Source organism: Salvelinus namaycush, chromosome 9 (assembly GCF_016432855.1).
Source record: "Salvelinus namaycush isolate Seneca chromosome 9, SaNama_1.0, whole genome shotgun sequence".
In the NCBI taxonomy this organism is placed as follows: Eukaryota; Metazoa; Chordata; class Actinopteri; order Salmoniformes; family Salmonidae; genus Salvelinus; species Salvelinus namaycush.
In genome coordinates, this window is record NC_052315.1 from 45,265,146 (window position 1) to 45,292,416 (window position 27,271).

The window sequence follows — 27,271 nt, forward strand, 5'->3', positions numbered from 1 at the left end:
AAGCTGCTGTGTTGTCCAATGTGCATGTAACCAGGTCAAAAATCCAGACCATCGGTTCGCAACGCTCTCACGTACATAGAACCTGCGAGAAGTGCTGTGGCTTCAGGATTTCCGTACTCCTAGTAGCAGAATAGATGGCACAATCGTGGATAATTAAAATAAAATAAGAGTCCCACTGCAAAGACATGCTAAACTTTGTGAATATCAATTATTTTTGCACTCTAGTGCGGTAAAACAGTTTTTCACAGTATTGCAACCATCTTTGAAAAAATGTATCGATAATTTGACCTATTTTATTTTTTATATTGTATTATTTATACCAGCGTTTCTTTTGAAAGTTTACACAAATACTGGTATGTTGAAAGCTATGGTGTAGGTAGACTATATTTGAAAAAATACAAATATGTGTTTGGAATTACTTAATAGAGCCTGCAAAACTTAAATGGGTCTCTTGTGCTGGGCTATGGGTTTAATACAGAATACTGGTGATTCCTTACTCCACCCACTCCATTCACTGCAGTGTAATACACAGTATATGGGATACTCATTGACAGAGAGTCAGCTACCATCCTCAGTAGCTTTCCATTTAAGTCGTCAATGCGAGGTTTGTCCTTATTGATCGATAACAACAATGTTTCCACCTCTACCACACTAACTTGACAAAATTCAAACTTACAATGCTTTTCTATCATTATTTGTTTTTAATATGCATGAATACGATGGCTCACTGTTTGTTGTTGGCCTAAGTTTGCCTAAATTTGCCCACTTTGCCAATTAAGTAATCATTAAAATAATTGGCAACATGAAATGGTTTTGTGATGAATAAGCCATCTGATTCGATGAAAGATTGAGTTGAATGTGTCTTTCTGACCTTAATTCTGTTTAAAGTACTCCATTTAAAGTGGCTTCATAATACAGTTTCTTCTTCTTTTTGTTAAGTTTAGTCGCATACTTTCTCAATTTGCAGTAAGTCAGCCAATCAGATGTGCAGCCAGACTTATTAGCCACTCCTTTTGCTCCATCTCTTTCAACCATACAGTTTTCCAATTCCTCATCAATCCAAGGAGCCTTAACAGTCCGTTTCTTAAAAGGTACATGTTTATAAATATTTGGAAGAAGCAATTTCATAAAGTCATCAAGTGCAGCGTCTGGATGATCCTTATTAATCACATCAGACAAACAAATAATCATCCACATAAGAGTCACAGCAAAATCTTTTGTATGATCTCTTATACACTATTTTAGGCCCAGATTTTGGAACTTTGGCTTTCCTGGATATAGCCACTATATTGTGATCACAGCATCCTATGGGTATGGATACAGCTTTAGAACAAAGTTCTACAGTATTAGTAAACATTTGATAAATATATGTGGATTATCTTGTTCCTGTAGTGTTTTTAAGCACCATGGTAGGTTGATTAATAACCTGAACCAGATTACAGGCACTGGTTACAGTGAAGAGCTTCCTCTTAAACGGACAGCTTGATGAAAACCAGTCAATGTTCTGGTCCCCAAGGAAGTAGACCTCTCTGTTCACATCACATACACTAGAGAGATTGTAGAGAGAACTTTTCTACCTGTCTACTAACCAAATATGGTTCGTTTTGGAGGGGAACTGTGTTGCACGGCCTGCTGCTGGCTTTTCACTCCGCCCCCTCTATAACGCCCAATGCAATACACTGTAATAGACTCTAGATGGGATACATATTGACTTCTTGAGAGAAAAATGTTCTACCTGTCTCCGCTAAAGGGGGGTGAAAAATACTCAGTAGGTTCTCTACTAACCAAATATGTGTAGTTTTGGTGGGGGACTGTGTCGTACATATCCAGCAACAAAGCTTTAAATGGCCTGGAACTATCCAGGACCCTGAAATCAATACACACTCAACAACAACAAAAAATAAACACAAAAGCTTTTTTTTTATCAAAATGAAATCTAATTTATTTACAAGATAAATGTAAGGAATATTAACCAGGCTATTAGGACACAGTATAATCACACTTTCTGAACAGCAACAGAGGAAATTATTTTGATGTTGTTGGACGATATGTGCTTGTTATCTACAAAGGTTTGCAGTAAAAGGCAGTAAAAGGCCCAGTAAAGGCCCATTACCTAGTTAAAAAAATTATTATAACAGAGACAAGATTATTTACAAGCTATATTGTCATGATTATTGATCAAGGTCAGCAAAGGCACTTTTGGTATAGTTTAAGATGTATTACAAGAGACAACGAGGCTACAAGGCTAGCAGTACACAGTGTAATCAAGCTTTCAGAACAACAATGGAGAACATTATTTACAAAGTTATAGGCCTCTTTTTATCTACCAAGGTTAGCAGTATACTGTAAAGTCCTATTAAACAGTTTTCAAAACCAATAACAGTGACAAGATTAAAAACTATTACATAATAGAGACACATGTTGATTATCAATCAAAGGCATTTTCTGTAGAGTTTAAAATGTTTTATAAACTGGGTGGTTCGAGCCCTGAATGCTGATTGGCTGACAGACCGTATACCATGGGTATGACAAAACATTTATTTTTACTGATTTAATTTTGTTGGTAACCAGTTTATAATAGAAATAAGGCACCTTGGGGGTTTGTGCTATATGGCTAATATACCACGGCCAAGGGCTGTTCTTATGCACGATGCAACGCGGAGTGCCTGGACACAGCCCTTAGCCGTGGTATATTGGCCATATAGCACAAATCCCCGATATACCACACCTCCTCTGGCCTTATTGCTTAATTATACAAAGGGTGGGTCTAATCCTGAATGCTGTTTGGTTAAAACCACATTCCATCCGGTGTCTATTCTACAAATTACCACAGGCTAAATCTATTACGTTGAAATTCCTATTTACTCTGTTCCATCTGACTGCGCAATCCACTATGTTATCGGTCCAGCCAGGCAATTTATGAACTTGATCTCCGCTATAAAAAGCATCTAGACATTATCTCACATTTCTTTTGGACTAACGTTTCGTTTTCAAAAGCGGAGATTTGCATAAACCTTGGTGTCTGTCTCTATGACATTTGCAACAGTGTTTCAATTGATTAAATAGCATGCTCATTACATAGGTGCACCTTGTGCTGTGGACAATAAAAGGTCACTTTAAAATGTGCAGTTTTGTCACACAACACAATGCCACAGATGTCTCAAGTTTTGAGGGAGCTTGCAATTGACATGCTGTCTGTATGAATGTCCAACAGAGCTGTTGCCAGAGACTTTAATGTTCTTTCCTCTACCATAAGTCGCCTCAATGTCGTTTTAGAGAATTTGGCCGTACATCCAACCAGCCTTTACAACCGCAGACCACGTGTAACCATGCCAGCCAGGACTTCCACATATGGCTTCTTCACCTGCAGGATAATCTGAAGAGGGGGAGGGGGGGGGGGTGCTGAGGAGTATTTCTGTCTGTAATAAAGCCCTTTTGTGGGGGAAAAAAAATTCCGGTTGGCTGGGCCTGGCTTCCCAGTGGGTGGGCCTCTATGCCCTCCTAGGCCCACCCATGTCTGCACCCCTGCCCAGCCCCGGCTGTGTGAAATCCATAGATTAGGGCCTAATTTATTTAAATTGACTGATTTCCTTATATGAACTGTAACTCAGTAAAATCTTTGAAATTGTTGCATGTTACGTTTATATTTTTGTTCAGTATATATGTTGTGTATATATGGCTATAACTGTCCAATGTGACTTTAAGTTCACAGGCACAATGACATGCTCAACACGTCACCAATTGGGCACCATTCCAGGCACATTTGACAAAACCTCTTTGCTGTCACAAAACAGACTCCATAATTCCTTCAGATGTGACTTCAAAAGACAATTGTACCCGTCAATTATTTGGTAATTGAACCACTTGTTTTCATTGCTTAATATTTTATAATCATCTTTAGTAACTGGAGATGGAAGAGTTTGGTTGTCTTTGGAAGTAGAAGTTTAGACACAGACGAGTCATTCTTTATGCATTTGTCAGAGCACAGATTACTTTTGTATTTCTGAAGAATATGTAGTGTGCTTCTTTTTGAATGATACCAGATAGAACACAGCTTGCTTCATGAATTCTTGTACCTGCTCTGAGGTAAAGCCCGCACTTGATTTTGATACTTGAGTGCAGTCGATATACCAGAGCTTGCCATGTAGTGTGTACGACTTCACAAATGGGTAAATAATAGATCATTCAAAGAGGTGTATGTTATACTGTTGAATATGCAGGATAGAATCAAGCTCTTGGGTAACCAGCTCTTTTCTGGCCTTTCTACCTTCATTAGTAATGTCTTTGGAGCATAGATTACTTTAAAGTTTGACCGTTGAAAGTTGTTAGCAGTATTACATGTTTTAACAAATCTTGTTTTCTTGGGATGCTTGAAGTGAAAGGAATTCTTAAATACCTCTTTCTGAAATATGACTTGGTTCAGCTATTCTTTTTTTTTTACCCTGGCTATACATGGCTTTTGCACTGACTGCAATTTTGACTGCAATTTTGAGGGCATAAACTGTGAATGTGGAGGAGATCATTGGCAAAAAAAATTGCAGGTAGCATTTCCTACACAAAAGATTCTATAATGTCCCACATATCGCTGTTTTGAAGCCTCTGTTGAAGCAATGGTTATATAGTCTATCCTGTTTTCACTCCATCCAACCGTGAAATGACTTTGCTGAATTGTTCATTTGGACTCATTCTGTTTGCTTTAAGTAATCTCTATAGAGATTATCTTAATATTGGAAAGAGTCAAATATGAACTTTGCCCAGTAGAGCCCTTTTTTGCCATTTTTCCCTGAATGACAGATTAATGAGCTCAATATGTAGGTCAACCTCCCATTGCCAACTGATGGAAGATCAATAAAGTGAGATGGGGATACAGAGTTTCGCATTACAGTGGTGACTTTTGACCTTAGACAAAAAAACATAAAGTACAAGAATATCATGAGTGCTTTTCCAAATTGTCTCTCTACTGAGTACTGCTGCACATTTAATGCATGTGCGCGTTGCTTTTCCCGTTGTAATAATTTGCTTGTAAAGAATGTCAAGCACGCCTTTTATGTTTGGAAGTGGAATGCTAAACATTGATGTTTCTAATAAGACAAAGGCCAAGTAATAATCACTTGCATTTTCTCACAAATTACAATTTAGAGAGATTGGCTATGATCCATAGAATCAGTCCAAGAGGCGAACCTTTGGATTAACTGCGACCAATGTGGGTCTAGGTTGTTAACAGGTAATGCAGTCAATCATCGTTTACATTGTGTGTTTGTCTTTGTTTACATGTTATTTCACACTGGAAGCAAACAGGGTAAGCAAGTGTTAAAGTGTTTGGTCTTCACAGCTAATATTCAACACAACAGTACATGCATGTATTGTTTTGGAATTAATATAACACGCAGGACTAAATGCATATGTCTATAACACAGTGCCCCTTCAAAACTAAACATATTTGGTTAGTAGAGACCGTACTGAGTATTTACCATCCCACTTTAGCTGAGACAGGTAGAAAAGTTGTCATTGTACAAGTCAATATGTATCCCATGTACAGTCTTATCACAGTGTATTGCACTGGGGGCTATGGAGGGGGCAGAGTGAAAAGCCAGCAGCTGGCTCAATCTGCTGAAGTTCTTGACAACAGTGTCATCTGGTGGTTATTAGTGAGACAAGCATAGTTACATCAGAAACTCATCAAAAATATATTGGGTTACATTAAGGGCTAGTGTCTTCCTAATCCCTTTCACCTACACTTCTGCCCATGCGCAATTAGCCTGGTGAGGAGGTTACTAGCTATCATATATAATAACATGTCACGTGCTGCCTATCAAAGGGCTCCCAAGTGGTGCAGCGGTCTAAGGCACTGCATCTCACTGCAAGACGTGACACTACAGTCCCTGGTTTGAATCCAGGCTGAATCACATTAGGCTGTAATTGGGAGTCCCATAGGGGTAGGCAGTCATTGTAAATAAGAATTTGTTCTTAACTTACTTACCTAGTTAAATAAATGTTTTAAAAAATGGTAGGTTACCACAAAACCAGAAGCTCATATTTTTCTCAAATGAACATTATTATATTAACATGAATAGGACTATATAACGTTTGTCTGTTTATAACCTAAAGTGCCATACGCTTGTAGAATGGGACAGCTGGAGATTGAATTTGAATATTGAAACGATGTTGCAAATGTCGGAGAGACACTTGTTTTAAGTGTTACCTCAATTTAAATGGATATATTGTTGGCTATACTTTTCATTATGATAACAGATTATGCACATTCATAAGTCATCTTTTTAATTGAATACACCTGTGGTTCTTTGACTGACCATTTTTTTTAAACCACCTGTGGTAAATTCAATTGATTTGGAAAGAAACACACGTGTCTATATAAGGTCCCACAGTTGACAGTGCATGTCAGAGCAGAAACCAAGCCATGAGGCCGAAGGAATTGTCGGTAGAGCCCCAATACAGGATTGTGTCGAAGCACAGATCTGGGGAAGGGTACCAAAACATTTCTACAGCATTGAAGGTCCCCAAGAACACAGTGGACTCCATCATTCTTAAATGGAAGAAGTTTGGATCCACCAAGACTCTTCCTAGAGCTGGCCGCCCGGCCAAACTGAGCAATCGGGGGAGAAGGGCCTTGGTCAGGGAGGTGCCCAAGAACCTGATGGTCACTCTGACAGAACTCCAGAGTTCCTCTGTGGAGATAGGAGAACCTTCCAGAAGGGCAACCATCTCTGCAGCACTCCACCATTCAGGCCTTTATCGATCCTTGATGAAAACCTGCTCCAGAGCGCTCTGGACGTCATACTTGGGCAAAGGTTCACCTTCCAACAAGACAAAAACCCTAAACACACAGCCAAGACAATGCAGGAGTGGCTTCAGGACAAGTCTCTGAATGTTCCTGAGTAGCACAGCTAGAGCCTGGACCCGATCGAACATCTCTGGAGAGACTTGAAAATAGCTGTGCAGCAACACTCCCCATCCAACCTGACAGAGCTTGAGAGGATCTGCAGAGAAGAATGGGAGAAACTCCCCAAATACAGGTGTGCCAAGCTTGTAGCGTCATACCTGTCACGATCGTCTTCTTTAGAGAGAGTGGACCAAGGCGCAGCGTGTGCAAAATACATCTCTTTATTGTGGAAGAGAGAAAAACACGAAAACGAACACTATACACGAACTAACAAAAACAACAAACGACCGTGAAGCTAAATAACGTAAGTGCACAGACAAGCAACAAACGTTCAACACAGACAATTACCCACAAACACATGATGCCCATGGCTGCCTTAAATATGGCTCCCAATTAGAGACAATAAACCACAGCTGTCTCTAATTGAGAACCAATCCAGGCAGCCATCGACATACAAACACCTAGACAAGACATTACCCCATTAAACCTACAAACCCCTAGACAAACCAAAACACATACTTCCCCATGTCACACCCTGACCTAACTAAAATAATAATGAACACAAAGATAACTAAGGCCAGGGTGTGACATAACCCCCCCCTTAAGGTGCGAACTCCGGGCGCACCAGCATAAAGTCTAGGGGAGGGTCTGGGTGGGCGTCTGTCCACGGTGGCGGCTCTGGCACTGGTCGTGGTCCCCACCCCACCATAGTCACTACCCGCTTTCGTAGCCTCCAAATGACCACCCGCCAACTTAACCCCACTGGATTAAGGGGCAGCACCGGACTAAGTGGCAGCACCGGACTAAGGGGCAGCACCGGACTAAGGGGCAGCACCGGACTAAGGGGCAGCACCAGGATAAGGGGCAGCACCAGGATAAGGGGCAGCACCAGGATACGGGGCAGCACCAGGATAAGGGGCAGCACCAGGATAAGGGGCAGCACCAGGATAAGGGGCAGCACCAGGATAAGGGGCAGCTCCGGACTGAGGGACGGCAGCTCCGGACTGAGGGACAGCACCGGACTGAGGGGCAGCACCGGACTGAATGGCGGATCCTGGCTGGCTGGCTCTGGCGGATCCTGGCTGGCTGGCGGATCCTGGCTGGACGGCTCTGGCGGATCCTGGCTGGACGGCTCTGGCGGATCCTGGCTGGATGGCTCTGGCGGATCCTGGCTGGACGGCTCATGGCTGGCTGACGGATCTGGCTGCTCATGGCTGGCTGACGGATCTGGCTGCTCATGGCTGGCTGACGGATCTGGCTGCTCATGGCTGGCTGACGGATCTGGCTGCTCATGGCTGGCTGACGGATCTGGCTGCTCATGGCTGGCTGACGGATCTGGCTGGTCATGGCTGGATGACGGCTCTGGCTGGTCATGGCTGGATGACGGCTCTGGCTGGTCATGGCTGGATGACGGCTCTGGCTGGTCATGGCTGGATGACGGCTCTGGCTGGTCATGGCTGGATGACGGCTCTGGCTGGTCATGGCTGGATGACGGCTCTGGCTGGTCATGGCTGGATGACGGCTCTGGCTGGTCATGGCTGGATGACGGCTCTGGCTGGTCATGGCTGGATGACGGCTCTGGCTGGTCATGGCTCGCTGGCGGCTCTGGCTGGTCATGGCTCGCTGACGGCTCTGGCTGGTCATGGCTCGCTGACGGCTCTGGCTGGTCATGGCTCGCTGACGGCTCTGGCTGGTCATGGCTCGCTGACGGCTCTGGCTGATCCTGTCTGGCGGAAGGCTCTGGCTGATCCTGTCTGGCGGAAGGCTCTGGCTGATCCTGTCTGGCGGAAGGCTCTGGCTGATCCTGTCTGGCGGAAGGCTCTGGCTGATCCTGTCTGGCGGAAGGCTTTGGCTGCTCCTGTCTGGCGGAAGGCTCTAGCGGCTCCTGTCTGGCGGAAGGCTCTAGCGGCTCCTGTCTGGCGGAAGGCTCTAGCGGCTCCTGTCTGGCGGACGGCTCTGTAGGCTCATGGCAGACGGGCGGCTTTGAAGGCTCAGTACCGACGGGCGGCTTTGAAGGCTCAATACAGACGGGCAGTTCATGCGGCGCTTGGCAGACGGACAGTTCAGACGGTGTTGGGCAGACGGACAGTTCAGGCGCCGTTGGACAGACGGGCAGTTCAGGCGCCGCTGGGCAGACGGCAGACTCTGGCCGGCTGAGACGCACTGTAGGCCTAGTGCGTGGTGCCGGAACTGGAGGTACCGGGCTAAGGACACGCACCTTCAGGCTAGTGCGGGGAGCAGGAACCGGGCACACTGAGTTCTCGAGGCACACTATAGGACTGGTGCGTGGTACCGGGACTGGTGGTACCGGGCTGAGGGCACGCACCTCAGGGCGAGTGCGGGGAGAAGGATCAGTGCGTACAGGGCTCTGGAGAAGCACATGAGGCTTGGTGCGTGGTGCCGGAACTGGTGGTACCGGACTAGAGACACGCACCTCAAGGCTAGTGCGGGGAGCAGGAACAGGGCACACTGGACTCTCAAGGCGTACTATAGGCCTGGTGCGTGGTACCGGCACTGGTGATACCGGGCTGAGGGCACGCACATCAGGGCGAGTACGGGGAGAAGGAACAGTGCGTACAGGACTCTGGAGACGCACAGGAGGCTTTGTGCGTGCTGTAGGTACTGTCTTCACCAGACGGCTAGCACGCACCTCAGGACGAGTATGGAGAGCTGTTCCCGGTGACATTAACTCACCAACACGTTCGTTAGGACGGATGCCGTGCCTCATGCACCAAACCAATACATCCCTCATAACTCTCTCCTCCAATTTCTCCATTAACTCCTTTACTGTCTCTGCGTTGCTCACCTCCAAATCCGCCCTCACCGGCTCCCTACGGTAAGCAGGAGGAGTTGGCTCACGTCTCCCGACTGACCCAACTAAATTACCCGAGAGCCCCCCCCCAAGAAATTTTTGGGTTTGACTTACGGGCTTCCAGCCTTGTTTCCGTGCTGCCTCCTCATATCGCCTCCTCTCGGCTTTAGCTGCCTCCAGCTCTTCACGAGGGAGGCGATATTCTCCCGGTTGTGCCCAAGGTCCCTTTCCATCCAATATCTCCTCCCATGTCCATGAATCCTGTGTAGGTGGGTCCTGTTGCCGCTTGACACGCCACTTGGTCCTAGATTGGTGGGTAATTCTGTCACGATCGTCTTCTTTAGAGAGAGTGGACCAAGGCGCAGCGTGTGCAAAATACATCTCTTTATTGTGGAAGAGAGAAAAACACGAAAACGAACACTATACACAAACTAACAAAAACAACAAACGACCGTGAAGCTAAATAACGTAAGTGCACAGACAAGCAACAAACGTTCAACATAGACAATTACCCACAAACACATGATGCCCATGGCTGCCTTAAATATGGCTCCCAATTAGAGACAATAAACCACAGCTGTCTCTAATTGAGAACCAATCCAGGCAGCCATCGACATACAAACACCTAGACAAGACATTACCCCATTAAACCTACAAACCCCTAGACAAACCAAAACACATACTTCCCCATGTCACACCCTGACCTAACTAAAATAATAATGAACACAAAGATAACTAAGGCCAGGGTGTGACAATACCCAAGAAGACTTGAGGCTGTAATTGCTGCCAAAGGTGCTTCAACAAAGTACTGAGTAAAGGGTCTGAATACTTATGTAAGGGTGATAGATCAGTTTTGTATTTTTAAGAAATGTTCTAAAATATTTAAAAACCTGTTTTTGCATTGTCATTATGGGGTATTGCGTGTAGATTGATGAGGAAAAATAAACAATTTAATCCATTTTAGAAAAAAAAATGGTCTGAATACTTTCCGAATGCACTGTATGACGCTGTACTTACTATAAAGTCAGACACCTTTGGTCATTCATAACACATACATAAAGGCGTAATGATGTAAACACAAATGTATTAACACTTAGGGAATTATCACTAACAGCAAAAACAAATTAACATTATAGACATGTTTAAACCCTACATTTCCTTTTATTTTGACATGTTTAATACAATACAAATACATAAAGTGTCAAAAAGTCCAGCAATGCAATTAATTACATTGAACATTACATAGGGCTGTGAATAGTGTAGCTTGTCCTTGAGCGGGCAGATTAATGGTTCTTGCCTCTCTGCCTGCAGGTGGTACTGCATGTTGGTTCCAACCTTAAAAGTAACAACAAAGAAAGTTAGCAGGTCAGTTAGAAAATGCCATTTTTACACCCTCTGAAGAAGGGAATTTCTGTGCTGTGCCAGAAATACTCTAAATGGGTAGATGAGGAATTCTTTTCATATTATTCTATTCCTCTTTCGTTTACAAATCTCATGACATGACTATGAAACATGGCTGTATCTAGGGGGATTATTATTTAGCTGAGCCTGCTAGCTAGCTAGCTAAATTTCATTCGCTAGCTAGCAATTGCTGTGAAGTCACCAAACTTATTTGAAATAACGATTTAGGTAGCTATGTGATATAACTCAACACTTAACTACTACAAATGTAATTTAAATTACAATAAATGAAGGTTAACGTACTGGTTTTTTGCTGTCCGCTGGCACCACAAGAGGGCATTTGATCTGCGAACTCATCACAAATGCACTTGTTGCGCTACATAAACATCGCTATCCAAACAACAGTGCAGGGCATGCACACAGAATTAAATCGATTTTTATTTTCCCAGAGCTCAAAAGTCATCCCCTGATGTGGTTTAAGCATTGTTGTGAACACTCTAAATCATTTTATCTGGTTCCTTTTTGACAGGTTTTAGATTTTTTATTTCTTCTGTGTGTCATCCTGCAGCACAGCATTTTGGGGAAAGTTAAGGTTCGGTCCAATAATGGCTATGCACCCAAGAGGGAAAGAGGTTGGGCCATTCTAGAAATGTTTTAGAGTAATATAATACAATATATACAATTTAGCAGACACTTTCATCCAAAGGGACTTACGTGCATCCAGTTTTACGTATGGGTAGTCCAGGCAATCGAACCCACTATCCTGGCGTTGCAATGCTCTACCTAGATGCATGACAAGGTTCTAGTGGGTTATGTCACATTTGATATTGGTGGTTATGTCACACAGTTATGCAACATTTATCAACCCTTTACGGAGCATGACATAGTTCTAGATGATTTGTGACACATTTATGTAGTGTTTATGTAGTACGACTGAAACTAGTCTTTTGGGGTATCTGTACTTTACTTAATTATTTATATTTTAGACAACTTTTACTTTTACTCCACTGGATTCCCAAAGAAAATATCGATTTTTTTATTCCCATACATTTTCCCTGGCACCCAAAAGTACTTATTACATTTTGAATGCTCAGGCAGGACAGCAATATGGTCCAATTTACACATCTATCAATATAACAAGTTGTCATCCCTACTGCCTATGATCTGGCAAACTCACTTAACACAAATACTGCATTTGTAAATTATGTTGGAATGCGCCCCCGTCGGTCTGAAAAAAAAATACATAAGGAAATTGATGCATAGCATTTACTTTTACTCAGGTATAACAATTGAGTACTTTTTCCACCACTGTACTTAAGTACATTTGAAACCAAATACTTTTAGACTTTATTTAAGTAGTATTTTACTGGATGACTTTCACCTTTACTTGAGTCATTTTCTCTAAAGGTATCTTTACTTTTACTCAAGTAGGACTTTTGAGTACTTTTTCCACCACTGCTCCTACGAAGGTTCTAATGATTAACTTCATCCTTCCTGATTGATTGTGAGTGGAACTTGAGTTCCAGAGGCATCTGGCTGTGTTTGTTGTTCTGTAAGAGATGGTTCTAGGAGGTTCTGGATCAAATAGGCTCTGGGTCCTTCTTTCTGAGAGAGAGTTTCGCTCAGGCTGCTGTGACTTGAGTTCTAGTATTATCCAGATGGGCCTTTGACACATCCCCAGTCCTGCACAAAGATACACCTATGCATGATCAAAACGTCTAATGAGTATTATAGTGCCCTCATGCAGGCATTGATGTATTGTTTTTTTCCCCATGGTATAAAGATTTCCCAAAATGTAAAGGCCTGTTGTCTATTTAGGATATTGTAATAATATAATGCATTCATGAAATAATTTAGGTTTTGCATTTCATTGTTATAACAATGCATTTCATTGTTATAGATCTTGAAGCGTTAGTCAGATAACTGCTGAAAAGGCACAGGCTCTGAATAGATTTCTTCATCTATGTTTAGAGTTTTAGGAGATCCCTTTTGGCCCCATAAAGCTAGACCTCTTCCAATAGGGTTGATTTCAGTGATTCCAACAGATAGTGACCTTGTTCCAACCAGCAGATGGTGCCACATCATCCGGAGAAGACTGATGTTTACATTTCCTCCTGAGGACCTGCATTCTAGCTGTATCCAGTGCAGTAAATCCATGTTATATTGGTAGATTGATAGAGTGTGTGTACTTTCAGCAATCACCACTTCCTGTAATACGATATGTATCATTGCCAGTTTGTTTTGTTACTTTAATAGTTTGTTATTGAGAATTTTATATAGGCTACAATTGTTAGCAAAATCTTCATCCAGAGAATTTTTTCATTGCACCGCTGATCAGTCCCACTTAACAATTTATGTAGTGATACAGTGTGTATTATGAATGCAAAAGGCATAATTGCATTTCAAATCCTAATGATCAATTATGTATGCTATTGTATAGTGCAATTGGTGAGATGTGGGTTTTAACTTGAATAGTAATAACTAGAGATGGTTTCTACATTAACCTTCATGTAAGGCAGAAGCACTTTATGTCTGGAGTGGAGATCAGGTTGCATCTGTTTCAATGTGTGTTTGCCCCTGTGCCTGTCTGTCTGTTGTGAATGAGAAACGCTATCATCTGTTTGTCTGTGTGTGATATGGTAAACAACCCCTCAAAAGCTGAATTGCATAAAACTTGTTTTATGAGGTATTATACAACGGGTGGGTCTAATGCTGATTGGTTAAAACCGCGTTCCAGCTGGTGTCTATTCCATAATTTACCACTGGCTAAATCTATGACATAAATGCCTATTTACCCTGTTCCATCTGACTGCACAATCCACTGTCTCATCAGCCCAGCCAGGCAATTTATAAACTTGATCTCCACTATAAAAAGCATCTAGACATTATCTCACATTTCTTTCAGACTAATATTTTGTTTTCAACAGCAGAGATTTGTATAAACCTTTATGACACTTGCAACATTGTTTTAATATTCAAATTTGATCCTCAGCTGCCCCATAGTAATGAACGTGTCGTGAGTCGGGACGAGGCAGACAGGCAGGCCGTGCTTCTCAGCCAGTCGAAATCATGAATCAGCTGGCATCATTTTTATGAATTTAGCTTCAGTTTGAAGTGATTGTGTTAGATGTGTTGTTGACTAGCCCCTCTGAACAACAGTGTCCTGACGAGAGAGCACATTTTCTATGCCAGGCGAAATCGCGCCACATTAGTTCATTGATATGGATGCATACAATGCATAATGCAGCTACTTTGCTGTTATTCTGGCTGCACCTTTTGACGTGACTGTAAGTTAGCCGGAGTTGGCTAACTAACAAGCAAGTGATAAGAACGTTGCCAGCCAGTATGGCAATGGAACATTTAGACTGAACGACTGAGTCGCGTCCATAGATACAGAACAAAAAGACTGAACAACTGGGTCGCGTCTCTGGCAACCGAACCGATAGAATCAATGACCAACTGCCTTGGGTAGCAATCCTAGATTTGTGTCAGGACTATATCTTGTGGTAGGATGAAATAGGATGAATAAATTCAGAAAAATTAAGTTTTTAATGAAAATATGTAAATCATTATAGGAATATGTTGATAACCCATTGTACAAAAGTGATAATGCCCTCGAAGCTGGTGTTTGGATGAATTATTGCCATGGTTTGCCAGCACTCAACACCCGAGTGTAGGGAAATGCTTCTAGATCTGACAGTGCAGCAGTATCTAACAGGTAATATCTAACAATTCCACAACAAAACCTAATATCTAACAAATTCCACAGCAAAACCTAATGCACACAATCTAGTTAAGGAATGGGATGAGAACATATACAGTTGAAGTCGGAAGTTTACATACACTTAGGTTGGAGTCATTAAAACTTGTTTTTCAACCACTCCACAAATTTATTTTCAGTAAACTATAGTTTTGGCAAGTCGGTTAGGACATCTACTTTGTGTATGATACAAGTAATTTTTCCAACAATTGCTTACAGACAGATTATTTCACTTATAATTCACTATATCACAATTCCAGTGGGTTAGAAGTTTACATACTCTAAGTGAATGTGCCTTTAAACAGCTTGGAAAATTCCAGAAAAATGTCATCATTTGATTCAATTGGAGTGGATGTATTTCAAGGCCTACCTTCAAACTCAGTGCCTCTTTGCTTGACATCATGGGAAAATCAAAAGAAATCAGCCAGGACCTCGGAAAAAAAATGTAGACCTCCACAAGTCTGGTTCATCCTTGGGAGCAATTTCCAAACGCCTGAAGGTACCACGTTCATCTGTACAAACAATAGTACGCAAGTATAAACACCATGGGACCACGCAGCCATCACACCGCTCAGGAAGGAGACGCATTCTGTCTCCTAGAGATGAACGTACTTTGGTGCGGAAAGTACAAATCAATCTAAGAACAACAGCAAAGGACCTTGTGAAGATTCTGGAGGAAACAGGTACAAAAGTATCTATATCTGTTACGGCTGTCGTCCTCCTCATCTGAAGAGGAGAAGTTTGCAGGGTCGGAAGACCAAAACGCAGCGTGGTAAGTGTTCGTCATTTTAATGGAAAAAAACTGAACACTACAAAACAAAGAAATAACCGTGAAGCTAAATACCAATCGTGCTGACACAAACACTACACGTAGACAATCACCCACCACCCACAATGTCAAAACAGGCTACCTAAATATGGTTCCCAATCAGAGACAACGACTAACACCTGCCTCTGATTGAGAACCATATCAGGCCAAACACAGAAACAGACAAACTAGACATACAAAATAGAATGCCCACTCAGATCACACCCTGACCAAACAAAACATATAAACATACAAAGCAAACTATGGTCAGGGCGTGACAATATCCACAGTAAAAAGAGTCCGATATCGACGTAACCTGAAAGGCTGTTCAGCAAGGAAGAAGCCACTGCTCCAAAACCGCCATAAAAAAGCCAGACTGCACATATGGACAAAGATCGTACATTTTGGAGAAGTGAACACCATCCCAACCATGAAGCACGGGGGTGGCAGCATCATGTTGTGGGGGTGCTTTGCTGCAGGAGGGACTGGTGCACTTTACAAAAGAGATGGCTTCATGAGGAAGGAAAATTATGTGGATATATTGAAGCAACATCTTATGACATCAGTCAGGAAGTTAAAGCTTGGTCGCAAATGGGTCTTCCAAATGGACAATGAGCCCAAGCATACTTCCAAAGTTGTGGCAAAATGGCTTAAGGACAACAAAGTCAAGGTATTGGAGTGGCCATCACAAAGCCCTGACCTCAATCCTATAGAAAATTTGTGGGCAGAACTTAAAAAGTGTGTGCGTGCAAGGAGGCCTACAAACCTGATTCAGTTACACCAGCTCTGTCAGGAGGAATGGGCCAAAATTCACCCAACTTATTGTGGGAAGCTTGTAGAAGGCTACCCGACACATTTGACCCAAGTTAAACAATTTAAAGGCAATGCTACCAAATACTAATTGAGTGTATGTTAACTTCTGACCCACTGGGAATGTGATGAAATAAATAAAAGCTGAAATAAATCATTCTCTCTTCTATTATTCTGACATTTCACATTCTTAAAATAAAGTGGTGATCCTAACTGATTCAATTTTACTAGGATTAAATGTCAGGAATTGTGAAAAACTGAGTTGAAATGTATTTGGTGTATGTGTATGGTGTATGTAAACTTCTGACTTCAAGTTTGTGACAACTGTTACGTTCTTATTTTTCAGAGTAAATAACTCACGGACACTAGAGAAGCTTAACCAAGTTTAATTCTTCCCAAAGGGTCGACACAGCTGTATTCTGACAAAACGTTTCCCCCACCACAAATGTAAATACTCCACTTTAGGCACTCCTCCTTATCTCCAATCCTTACATCTTATGGTTTGAAAGGAAGTGGGTAATGAACCATCATTTCTTCCTTCAGGGGATCTGACCTGACCTCAACCCCTCCTTCGCCCAATCCACAGATGTCTCTCTGCTTCCCCTATAGCAATCCTGTGACTTCCTCCGGTCCACCCAACGCATTCCAAAGCCATCTGTCTTTCTACAGAGAACCTTTCACTTCTGATGTAAAAACCAGTCTCTTTCACTCCTTTATATACTATGCTTCTGATCTATCATGTCTCTAGTATATCAATGTTCAAAGTTTACCCCGAATCCGACACAACCAGTATTGAATGCAAATATCAAACTTGAAATTGATTTACTGATCAACAGGCTGGGACAGTGACATGGCTGCTGTCTTGCTGCTGCTACCACCAGCTGTGCAAGGTTGTAAGAAGCCTGGAAAGATGTCTGCATGTCAAGCGGAAGATCAGCTTATCAAATTTCAAAAGGTGTGTTGAAAAGTTGTCTGGAATGTGTACACCAGAAATGGCTCAAGTTTAATTCATCTGTCCCTACCCCAAGCTCCTATGCATAGTGTGAAGTGATTTAATGTTCCTATAACCTTTGTCAGAAGTTAGTCACTAAATGCTCCTACCAATATCTCTTGTGTTTTAGGTTGGAACCAGTGTGCAGCAGCATCTGGACAGCATCACCCAAAGCAGTCAGCCTTACCTTCTTGCCTTGGGATCCACAAAGAGAAGCATTCACTCCTACTTTGTTGTGATCGACAAGCATGTGGTTCCATGCAAAGGCAACGGCCTCAGTGGGAGCCTTTGATGAACTCTTTAAGGCTCACTTCGTCTTTGGTACGTCATACAGTTCTTGCCTGAGTAACTCCTTCACTTTTGTGCAAACAACCATCTATAACATTGATATGGGGGAAACAAAGGAGACTCCCCAAGTTGCTGAGTTGAGAGCAAGAATGTTGCGTTGGTGAAGATCTGCTGAGGTGAAATGATGAAGTGTTTTCTATGCAAGACTGAGCATAAAAGTTCAAACACCCTTGTCAAGCACCTTAAAGTAATTCATGGACTCTGTCCAGGGAAAACTCTTCATCTAGAATGTGGTCAAGTGGGATGTTCACATTCCTTTGGTAGCTTTTCTGGTTTTAGAAATAATTTAAATAATTGCCACATTTGCAGTTAATTTGGTTCAGTCGGTGATGTTGATTTTTCAAACCCTCAAAGCACCTTTAACACTTAAGGGTAGTGGTGTTGGAGAAGTGTTGAGTGAAAATCTAGAGAGTGAGTCAGAGACGTCTTCCCCAGACATTGTAAATAGCTGTGCGTCTGTAATTGCTGATCTAAAGGCAGCAGGTGTAGGTCAAAGTACAGTTAATTCTGTTGTGAATTCCATGGAAGAGAGAGTTCATGATATCCAACAGCGAGCTAAAGAAACCGTCGTTAAGCATGTTCTGTGTGATGAAGGACAAACTGAAATGTCCAAGAAAGTTGAGGCATGTTTTGAAGGGTTAGAGAATCCTTTCACTGTGCTAAATTCTGAATACAAGAGGTCCACATTTTTCACGGAGAAGTGGGAAACTGTAGAACCAGTTGAACATGTCACTGGCTCAAGATTTGACACAAGACGAAACAAAAAGACTGGAACATATGACCAGATTGTAGTTCAAGACAAATTCATGTATGTTCCAATATTGTCTACCTTGCAGTCAATATTCAAAAGTCAACATGTTTCAGAGATGTTGCAAAGATGCGATACCAGTGACACAAGACTCTGTGATATTTGTGTATATTTATCTCAACAGAAAGGCACGCCATACAGATTCCATTGTTCTATGATGATTTTGAGGTTGCAAACCCTCTGGGTTCCAAGCTAGGAATTCATAAATTGGGTGCTATATATTTTACTTTAAGGAACTTCTCTCCTAAATGGAATTCTTGTTTGGCTAACATACACCTGTGTGCCTTATTTCATGCTCAAGATCTTAAACGGTATGGATTTACTGCAATCCTTGCTCCTATTGTTCGAGACCTTAAAGTGTTAGAGAGTGATGGCATTGTGGTTCCTTTATACGGTATTCGTGGCAGTGTGGTCCAGGTTACTGGCGATAATCTGGGCCTACATAGTTTGTTTGGCCTGGTGGAGTCTTTCAGAGCAAGGTATTGCTGTAGGTTTTGTCTTGCAGAAAAGATGACTATCAGACAGAAGTCTCTGAAGATTGTCCCAAGAGGGGTGTGAATAGTTTCTGTCATGGACAGTGCTTGTGCCTAAAGAAATATACCTGCATATGCAGCCTATATTTTCCCATTTGTCTATATACACAATCTACAATAGAACATGACAACCCAATTAGAACTCTGAAAAAATGTGATTAGTTAATTTGATGCAGTGTTATCTGATGTATTTCTGCAGTCCTAAATTATGTAGGCTACCAGTTTTATTTTCTTTATTTAACTAACTCTTATTTTCAATGAAAGCCTAGGAACAGTGGGTTAACTGCCTTGTTCAGGGGCAGAACAACAGATTTTTACTTTGTCAGCTCAGGGATTCAATCTTGCATCCTTTCGGTTACTAGTCCAACACTCTAACCACTAGGCTACCTGCCACCCTGTACTCTACATGTACTCTACATTCTCTACATGTACTCTACATACTGTACTGTATGTACCCCCGAACCGGCTGACCCCATTGTGCATGTTAATGTCTTGCAAATGACTGCTGGTCTCACGGTAATCTACCACAAATGAACATAAACATGTTTTGCATCTCCAGGCCTCCACGCACACAAGTCGCTGATGCACGCTTTTGGAACATCTAGGCCGCTACATTTAAAAAAGTCTAAATCCATTTTAATATACACCATCGCAATAAATCATATTTTTTTTACAAGCAGGTTTAAAGAAACATTATGATTATAAAGAAAATGCATTTCAGAATAACCAAATATGATTCGGCCTACTGTATGTTATCTGGCTATGAACCACGCCATAGGCTGTTGGCTTGTTCATTTAGCAGACAATATATGCTTAATAGTCCTGTGCCAATATTTTATATTATATAATTTTATAGTAAGAAGAATATAATTGAACTTAGCTGAATAAAATAGAAAGAACAAGTGTGTATATGGAGTGGCTATGTTGAGCCTAAAAGTGATAATTTGAAACTGGCCCTATGTGCTAGATTTAGAGTTATTTGGCAAATTTTGTTGTGAATGATACAAACCTTAGAATGTCTTAGAAATCCAAAAATATATGGGCTGCATGATGTGACTATAGGCCATTGACTATTTGAAAAAGTTGCAAAAAAGCTTCCGCTCTGTTCCCTGCCTCAGGCTCTATCTTCTCTCATCAAGTGATCATACTCAACTTAATTTAGTTTTTACTATTATGTCAAATTAGTTTAGATTTAGAATGGCCTATTATCAAATGGGCAGGAACAGGGGCAGGGGAAAAATACATGTCCTCCGTATGCACTCGAATAGCGAACGGAGGCCGCTTTCCCTCAGTTAGATTTTCAAACATGTTGCTTAATTTCTACGGTTTTATGGCGGAGCATTTGCTTAATATTAGCAGCTGAGAAGTAAATATAGCAGCAGCTGGGATACTCCTCTTTTTAGTGGCAACCATCAAAACTGCTTTCACATGAGATTGCATATATAAATGTCTGGGCTTATACTGTACATAGCTGTGGGAAGTAGGGGTGCTGAGGGTGCTGCAGCACCCCCTGAAAAACCATTAAAAAATATATTAATTAAAAAAAATCTTCACAAAAGTAGTACACTGGGCCTTTACTAGTCCTGTATTAGCGTACCGATATAGCCGTCTGTAGCGCAGCCCCCCCCCCCCCCCCCCAAAAAAATCAGCTCCTACCCCAATGCTCTGTTGCTGATGACTGGGATGAATGCAGGAGCAGATTTCAGGAGCAGGACAGGACACCCTCTTTTTGACTGATGACTGACATAAGGTCTATAAGGTCTATCTGGCTTATATGATTATAAAGGTCCTAACGCTTCTTGACAGTGTCATAAAGTGTATTTTCTTAGTCCAAGTAAAGTGACACAGGAGGATCATAATGCTTCATGACAGTGTCATAAATTGTATTTTCTACAAGATATTTAAAATTTGATGGAAAAAAAAAACATAACTGTAAAGAATGAATTACAACAACAACCAAGGATTTCAGAAAAAAACTTTCAAACAAAAGGACAAAATGTGGGTTTTGACACTTATGTACTGTAGGTGTCATAACCAGCCATAAAATAACACAATATATATCACAACAGGTGTAAATACAGTGCATTCAGAAAGTAGTCAGACCTTATGACTTTTTCCACATTTTATTACGCCTTATTCTAAAGTAGATTAAATCAGATTTGTTCCTCATCAATCTACACACAATACCCCATAATGACAAAGCCAAAACAGGTTTTTGCACACGCATTAAAAATAAAATACAGAAATACTTTATTTACATAAGTATTCAGACCCTTTGCTATGACTCCGAAATTGAGCTCAGGTGCATCATCTTTCTATTGATCATCCTTGAGATGTTTCTACAACTTGATTGGAATCCACCTGTGGTAAATTCAATTGATTGGAAATTATTTGGAAAGGCCTACACCTGTCTATATAAGGTCCCACAGTTGACCGTGCATGTCAGAGCAAAATCCAAGCCATGTGGTTGAAGGAAGAGCTCCGATACAGGATTGTGTCGAGGCTCAGATCTGGGGAAGATTATCAAAAAAATATCTGCAGCATTAAAGGTCCCCAAGAACACAGTGGCCTCCATCATTCTGACATCATTCTTAAATAGAAGTTTGGAACCACCAAGACTCTTCCTAGAGCTGACTGCCCGGCTAAACTAAGCAATCGGGGGAGAAGGGCCTTGGAGGTGACCATTGAACCCGATCACTCTGACAGAGCTCCAGAGTTCCTCTGTCGAGATGGGAGAACCTTCCAGGAGGACAACCATCTCTGCAGCACTCCACCAATCAGGCCTTTATTGTAGAGTGGCCAGACAGAAGCCACTCCTTATAGTTCCACTACTCAGTAAAAGGCACATGACAAGTTTCTCTGGTCTGATGAAACCAAGAACTGTTGAACTGTTTGGCCTAAATGCCAAGTGTCACGTCTGGAGGAAACCTGGCACCATCCTTATGTTGAAGCATGGTGGTGGTAGCATCATGTTGTGGGGATGATTTTAAGCGGCAGGGACTGGGAGACTAGTCAGGATCGAGGGAAAGATGAATTGAGCAAGGTAAAAAGAGATCCTTGATGAAAACCTGCGCCAGAGTGCTCAGAACCTCAGACTGGGGCGACGGTTAACCTTCCAACAGGACAATGATCCTAAGCACACAGCCAAGACAACGCAGAAGTGGCTTCAAGACAAATCTCTGAATGTCCTTGAGTGGGCCAGCCAGAGCCCAGGCTTGAATCCGATCGAACATACCCGGAGAGACCTGAAAATAGCTGTGCAGCGACACTCCCCATCCAACCTGACAGAGCTTGAGAGGATCTGTAGAAAAGAATGGGAGAAACTCCCCAAATACAGGTGTGCCAAGCTTGTAGTGTAATACCCAAGAAGACTCAAGGCTGTAATTGCTGCCAAAGGTGCTCCAAAAAAATACTGAGTAAAGGGTTAGAATACTTATGTAAATGTCATATTTCAGTTTTTTATAATTTATGCATTTGCCAACATGAATAAATACCTGTTTTTGCTTTGTCGTTATGGGGTATCATGTGTAGATTGATGAGGGGGAAAAAACAACAAGTGAATCCATTTTAGAATAAGGCTGTAACGTAACAAAATGTGAACAACATTATTCTATAAATCATTATTCTATATGTGTACCCCTTCACCACGCTTGGCTAGTACATGGGCTTGATTATCTAATTTCTTATACCCAATTAACTTGAAAGTTGTCGAGGCGATCTGAGCCCAGAAACGTCTTACTTGTTACACAATTTAGTTGCGGTATTAATTCATAAAATAATGAAGTGACAGTCAAAATATAACTCTACAATATGGATCAAGCAATAGACTTCAAAATAAACCAATCAGTATGATGTCATGCTCAAGCAATAGACTTCAAAAATACATAGCAACAACTCAGTGTCATTCACCATCAAATAAAAAAGGTACACAATCAATTGATTTGTCTTCAGCCTCCATGACAACCAAATGAAATCAGAATGCAGGGATCAACATTTATTATATCACTTGGGCGACAGTCAGCAAAGAGGAGGAGTTTAACTTATAGTTCCAATCGGTGTGCGATGTAAATTGCTGTGCAACAGGCTTTACTAGACTACTTTATGACTCAAATTTGAAATTCTCACCTGGTGATCTGTCCCTGTGCCTCAACATGGGCGGCGCTCTCTTTGTCTCTACTGACTGCCTCTGACCCCTGCCATGCCAGCCAAATGAAATCAGAATATAGGCAATCTCTTACAAAAAAGATGCCAGTTTTGAAACTGCAGTGAAGGTGCAGTAACTGCAGTCGACTGTGGCATTTTGGACGCAGTAATTTCAGAATAACTGCAGTGTACTGCAGTTGAACTGCAGTTATACTACACTGTAACTGTAGTTACACTGCAAAATTACTCTAGTAAAAAAAACTTATTTTGTACGCAGTATTTGCAGCATACTGCAGATAGACTGCACTTTAACTGCAGTTATACTGCATTGTACTGCAGTTAAACTGCACTCTGACTGCAATCTTTTTTGTTATAGCACTTGGGCTACAGTCAGCAAAGAAGAGGAGTTGAACTGATATTGCCTTATAATTCAAATTCTCATCTGATGACCTGTTCTTCCTCTCGCTGTCTCAACATGGTCCGTGTTCTCTCTCTCTCTCTTGCCCGTCTTTGAACCCTGCCAAAATCATATGACCAAATACCATTAACATATGACAAAAATGGCTGGCCTTTGGGGTTAGCTTATTAACATGAAATAGATTCTGCTTTTTATTAGATAAATTATTTATTTACTGTCTGGCAATAGGTATTGCTAGCTAGCTGAATAGATAGTACCAGTCTATTATGAATGGTAGAATGTACTTAGCTTGCTGGCTAAGTAGCCATTTATTCATTTACTTACAGCCCTCTGTACTCCCCCCAAAAATCTCATGTACTGCATTTTTCTCCTCTTTGGCATTCGCACCATTAGGGCACTTGCTACTTTTTCACTAGGGTGAACACTGACTCACTGTGTGCTGCTCATCTGAAACTGCTGTTGGAAAAGGGGAAGATCCAGATATTGTGCTAGTTTTGGTACTAGCTTAGCTAGCTAACTAGCTCGCTAACATTAGCCTAGCTAAAATAGCCAACCTAGCATTGCATCACTCTGTATGAAACAATATTATCTCATCACCAATAGTTCGCTAGTTACACAACAACATAAGATTACAGTAGTGAAATGTTCATGAATTTTACTCATTTTAAACTTTCAGAACATTTATACATTGCACCGCTCATGAACACAGCTACCCAGGGCTTGAGACTATCGTCCCGAAGTGCAATTTCAACTCTCCCAAATTAAAATAATGTGTTTCTTTTTATGTTTTGACATGCAAACATGGATCTACTTTAGGACCTAGGTCATTCACTGTGATTGAAAAGGCTACTCGGGGCTCCTGAGTGGCACAGCGGTCTAAGGTACTGCATCTCAGTGCAAGAGGCATCACTACAGACACCCTGGTTCAAATCCATTGGGAGTGGGATTGGGAGTCCAGTGTAGGCCGTTATTGTATATAAGAATTTGTTCTTAACTGACTTGCCTAGTTAAAATAAAATAAATAATAAGACTAGGCCTATTACTGAAATAGATAAGTGGGGCTGTCAACTGAGCCAAAATTATGCCTCTAAAAAGGCCAACATTGGAATAATGTTAAAATCTATTTTGCATAAATGTACAGGTAGCTGACAAAATAAATTAAACACTTGAGTAAATGAGGGATACAAAGTATATTGAAAGCAGGTGCTTCTGCACAGATATGGTTCCTGAGTTAATTAAGCCATTAACATCCCATAACGCATAAATGTACAGGTAGCTGACAAAATAAATTAAACACTTGAGTAAATGAGGGATACAAAGTATATTGAAAGCAGGTGCTTCTGCATAGATATGGTTCCTGAGTTAATTAAGCCATTAACATCCCATAATGCTTCAATTGGATTGATTGGGTCTTGTATAAAAATGCCCAGTTGTCCATTATTTTGGCTACCATGGCTAGAAGAAGAGATCTCAGTGTCTTTGAAAGAGGGGTCTCGAAGGAGCATAGGGGGTTTAAAGGGTTTGTGTGTGTGTATGGGTGTGCGTGTGTGCGTGTGTGTCTCAGTCACCAGATCTCAACCCAATTGAATAATGTCAAAGTGGAATTTTGTTTGTAGATATTGTTAAATTAAATTAAAATCTGAACTGTCTTGAGTTCAATAAGTATTCAACCCATTGGTTATGGCAATTCTAAATAAGTCCAGGAGTAAAAATGTGCTTAATAATAGTAGTTAGCATTATTTTTCAATGACTACCCCCTCTCTGTACCCCACACATTCAATTATCTGTAATGTCCCTCAATCGAGTAGTGCATTTCAAGCACAGATTCAACTACAAAGACCAGGGAGGTTTTTCAATGCCTTGCAAAGAAGAGCAGCAATTGGTAGATGTGTAAAACATTTTAAAAAGTAGACACTGAATATCCCTTTGAGCATGGTGAAGTTATTAATTAGGCTTTGGATGGTGTATCAGGATACAGTAGCATCCTTTTCTGCAGCTTAAGTTTTGATTTCTAATTAGATAGTGTTCCTCATATTTAGCTTATTCAAATGTTTTGATGTTCATTTTCAAACTAAATAATGTTGTACTTTTAATTACACATTACATATTACACATTTTATTTAAATGTTCATTTATCCCTGTAATGTGAACGACTAAAGTGTGAAATGCCACTGGTGCACAGTTATCAAAAGCATTACTTTTACATTACTTTTACTTCATAAATTGCTGGTCCAGCCACAACTGCTTTGTAAATATCATGTTAACTAACATTGGCTGAGAAGATGCCTTGATCAATCTAGGTAACCCTTACCTGGCTAATTACAACAGCTAATGTCGTTACTGAGTAGAGTGTATTTGTAAAAGTATACTTGAAACACATTATAAATACACTTTATTGTAAAGAAAATACAGGAATTCTCATTCAAATTTCATTTGAGTATATTTCTAATTTATGATGAATATACATAAAATATACTTAAAGTGAATTCAAAGTATATTTGTTTTGCTCTTTATCTAATATACAAAGAATATACTTAAGTACAAAAAAAGTACACATTTAGATCACTTTAAATGCATTTAATATGCTTAAATGTTAATAAAATATAAATAGAATTGATATTAAATGCATATAATATTTAAGTGTGTTTATCACAGATATACTTAAATATATACAAATATATTAATGAAGTATGAATTAAGTAAATACAAATAAAAATAACCCTGCTTGGGTTATTTGAATAAATAATATACTGAAAAAATATATATACACAACATCTAATGAAACATTGTTCTAATGTTTCATTAGCTGAAATAAAAGATCCCAGACATTTTCCAAATGCACAAGAAGCTTATCGTTCTCGAATTTTGTTCACAAATTTGTTTACATCCCTGTAAGTGAGCATTTCTTCTTTGCCAGGACAATCCATCAACCTGACAGGTGTGGTATATCAAGAAGCTGATAAAACATCATGATCATTACACCAGTGCCCCTTGTGCTGGGGACAATAAAAGGCCACTCTAAAACGTGCAGTTTTGTCACACAACACAATGCCACAGATGTCTCAAGTTTTGAGGGAGCATGCACATGGAATGCTGACTGCAGGAAAATCCACCAGAGCTGTTGCCAGAGAATAGCATGTTTATTTCTCTACCATAAGCCGCCTCCGAAGTCATTTTAGAGAATTTGTTTGTACGTCCAACCAGCCTTACAACTGCAGACCACATGTAGCCATGCCAGCCCAGGACCGCCACGTCCGGCTTCTTCACCTGCAAGACCTGCCACCCGGACAGCTGATGAAACTGTAGGTTTGCACAGTCAGTTTTTGTCAGAAACCCTCTCAGGGAAGCTCATCTGCGTGCTCGTGGTGCTCACCAGGGTCTTGACCTGACTGCAGTTCGGTGTCGTAACCGACTTCAGTGGGCAAATGCTCACCTTCGATGGCCACTGGCACGCTGGAGAAGTGTGCTCTTCATGGATGAATCCCGGTTTCAACTGTACCGAGCCTGTGTGGGCGAGCGGTTTGCTGATGTCAACGTT

At 41.2% G+C, this 27,271-nt stretch overlaps 1 long non-coding RNA gene across 1 annotated transcript; it reads left to right on the top strand.

Annotated features, from left to right (window-relative positions):
- The first annotated feature begins 3,806 nt into the window (after positions 1–3,806).
- Positions 3,807–17,991, top strand: LOC120053512. Its single transcript, XR_005477518.1, has 3 exons — positions 3,807–3,851; positions 17,329–17,447; positions 17,614–17,991. It is a non-coding gene; the product is annotated as an uncharacterized LOC120053512 (long non-coding RNA).
- Positions 17,992–27,271: the final 9,280 nt, after the last annotated feature.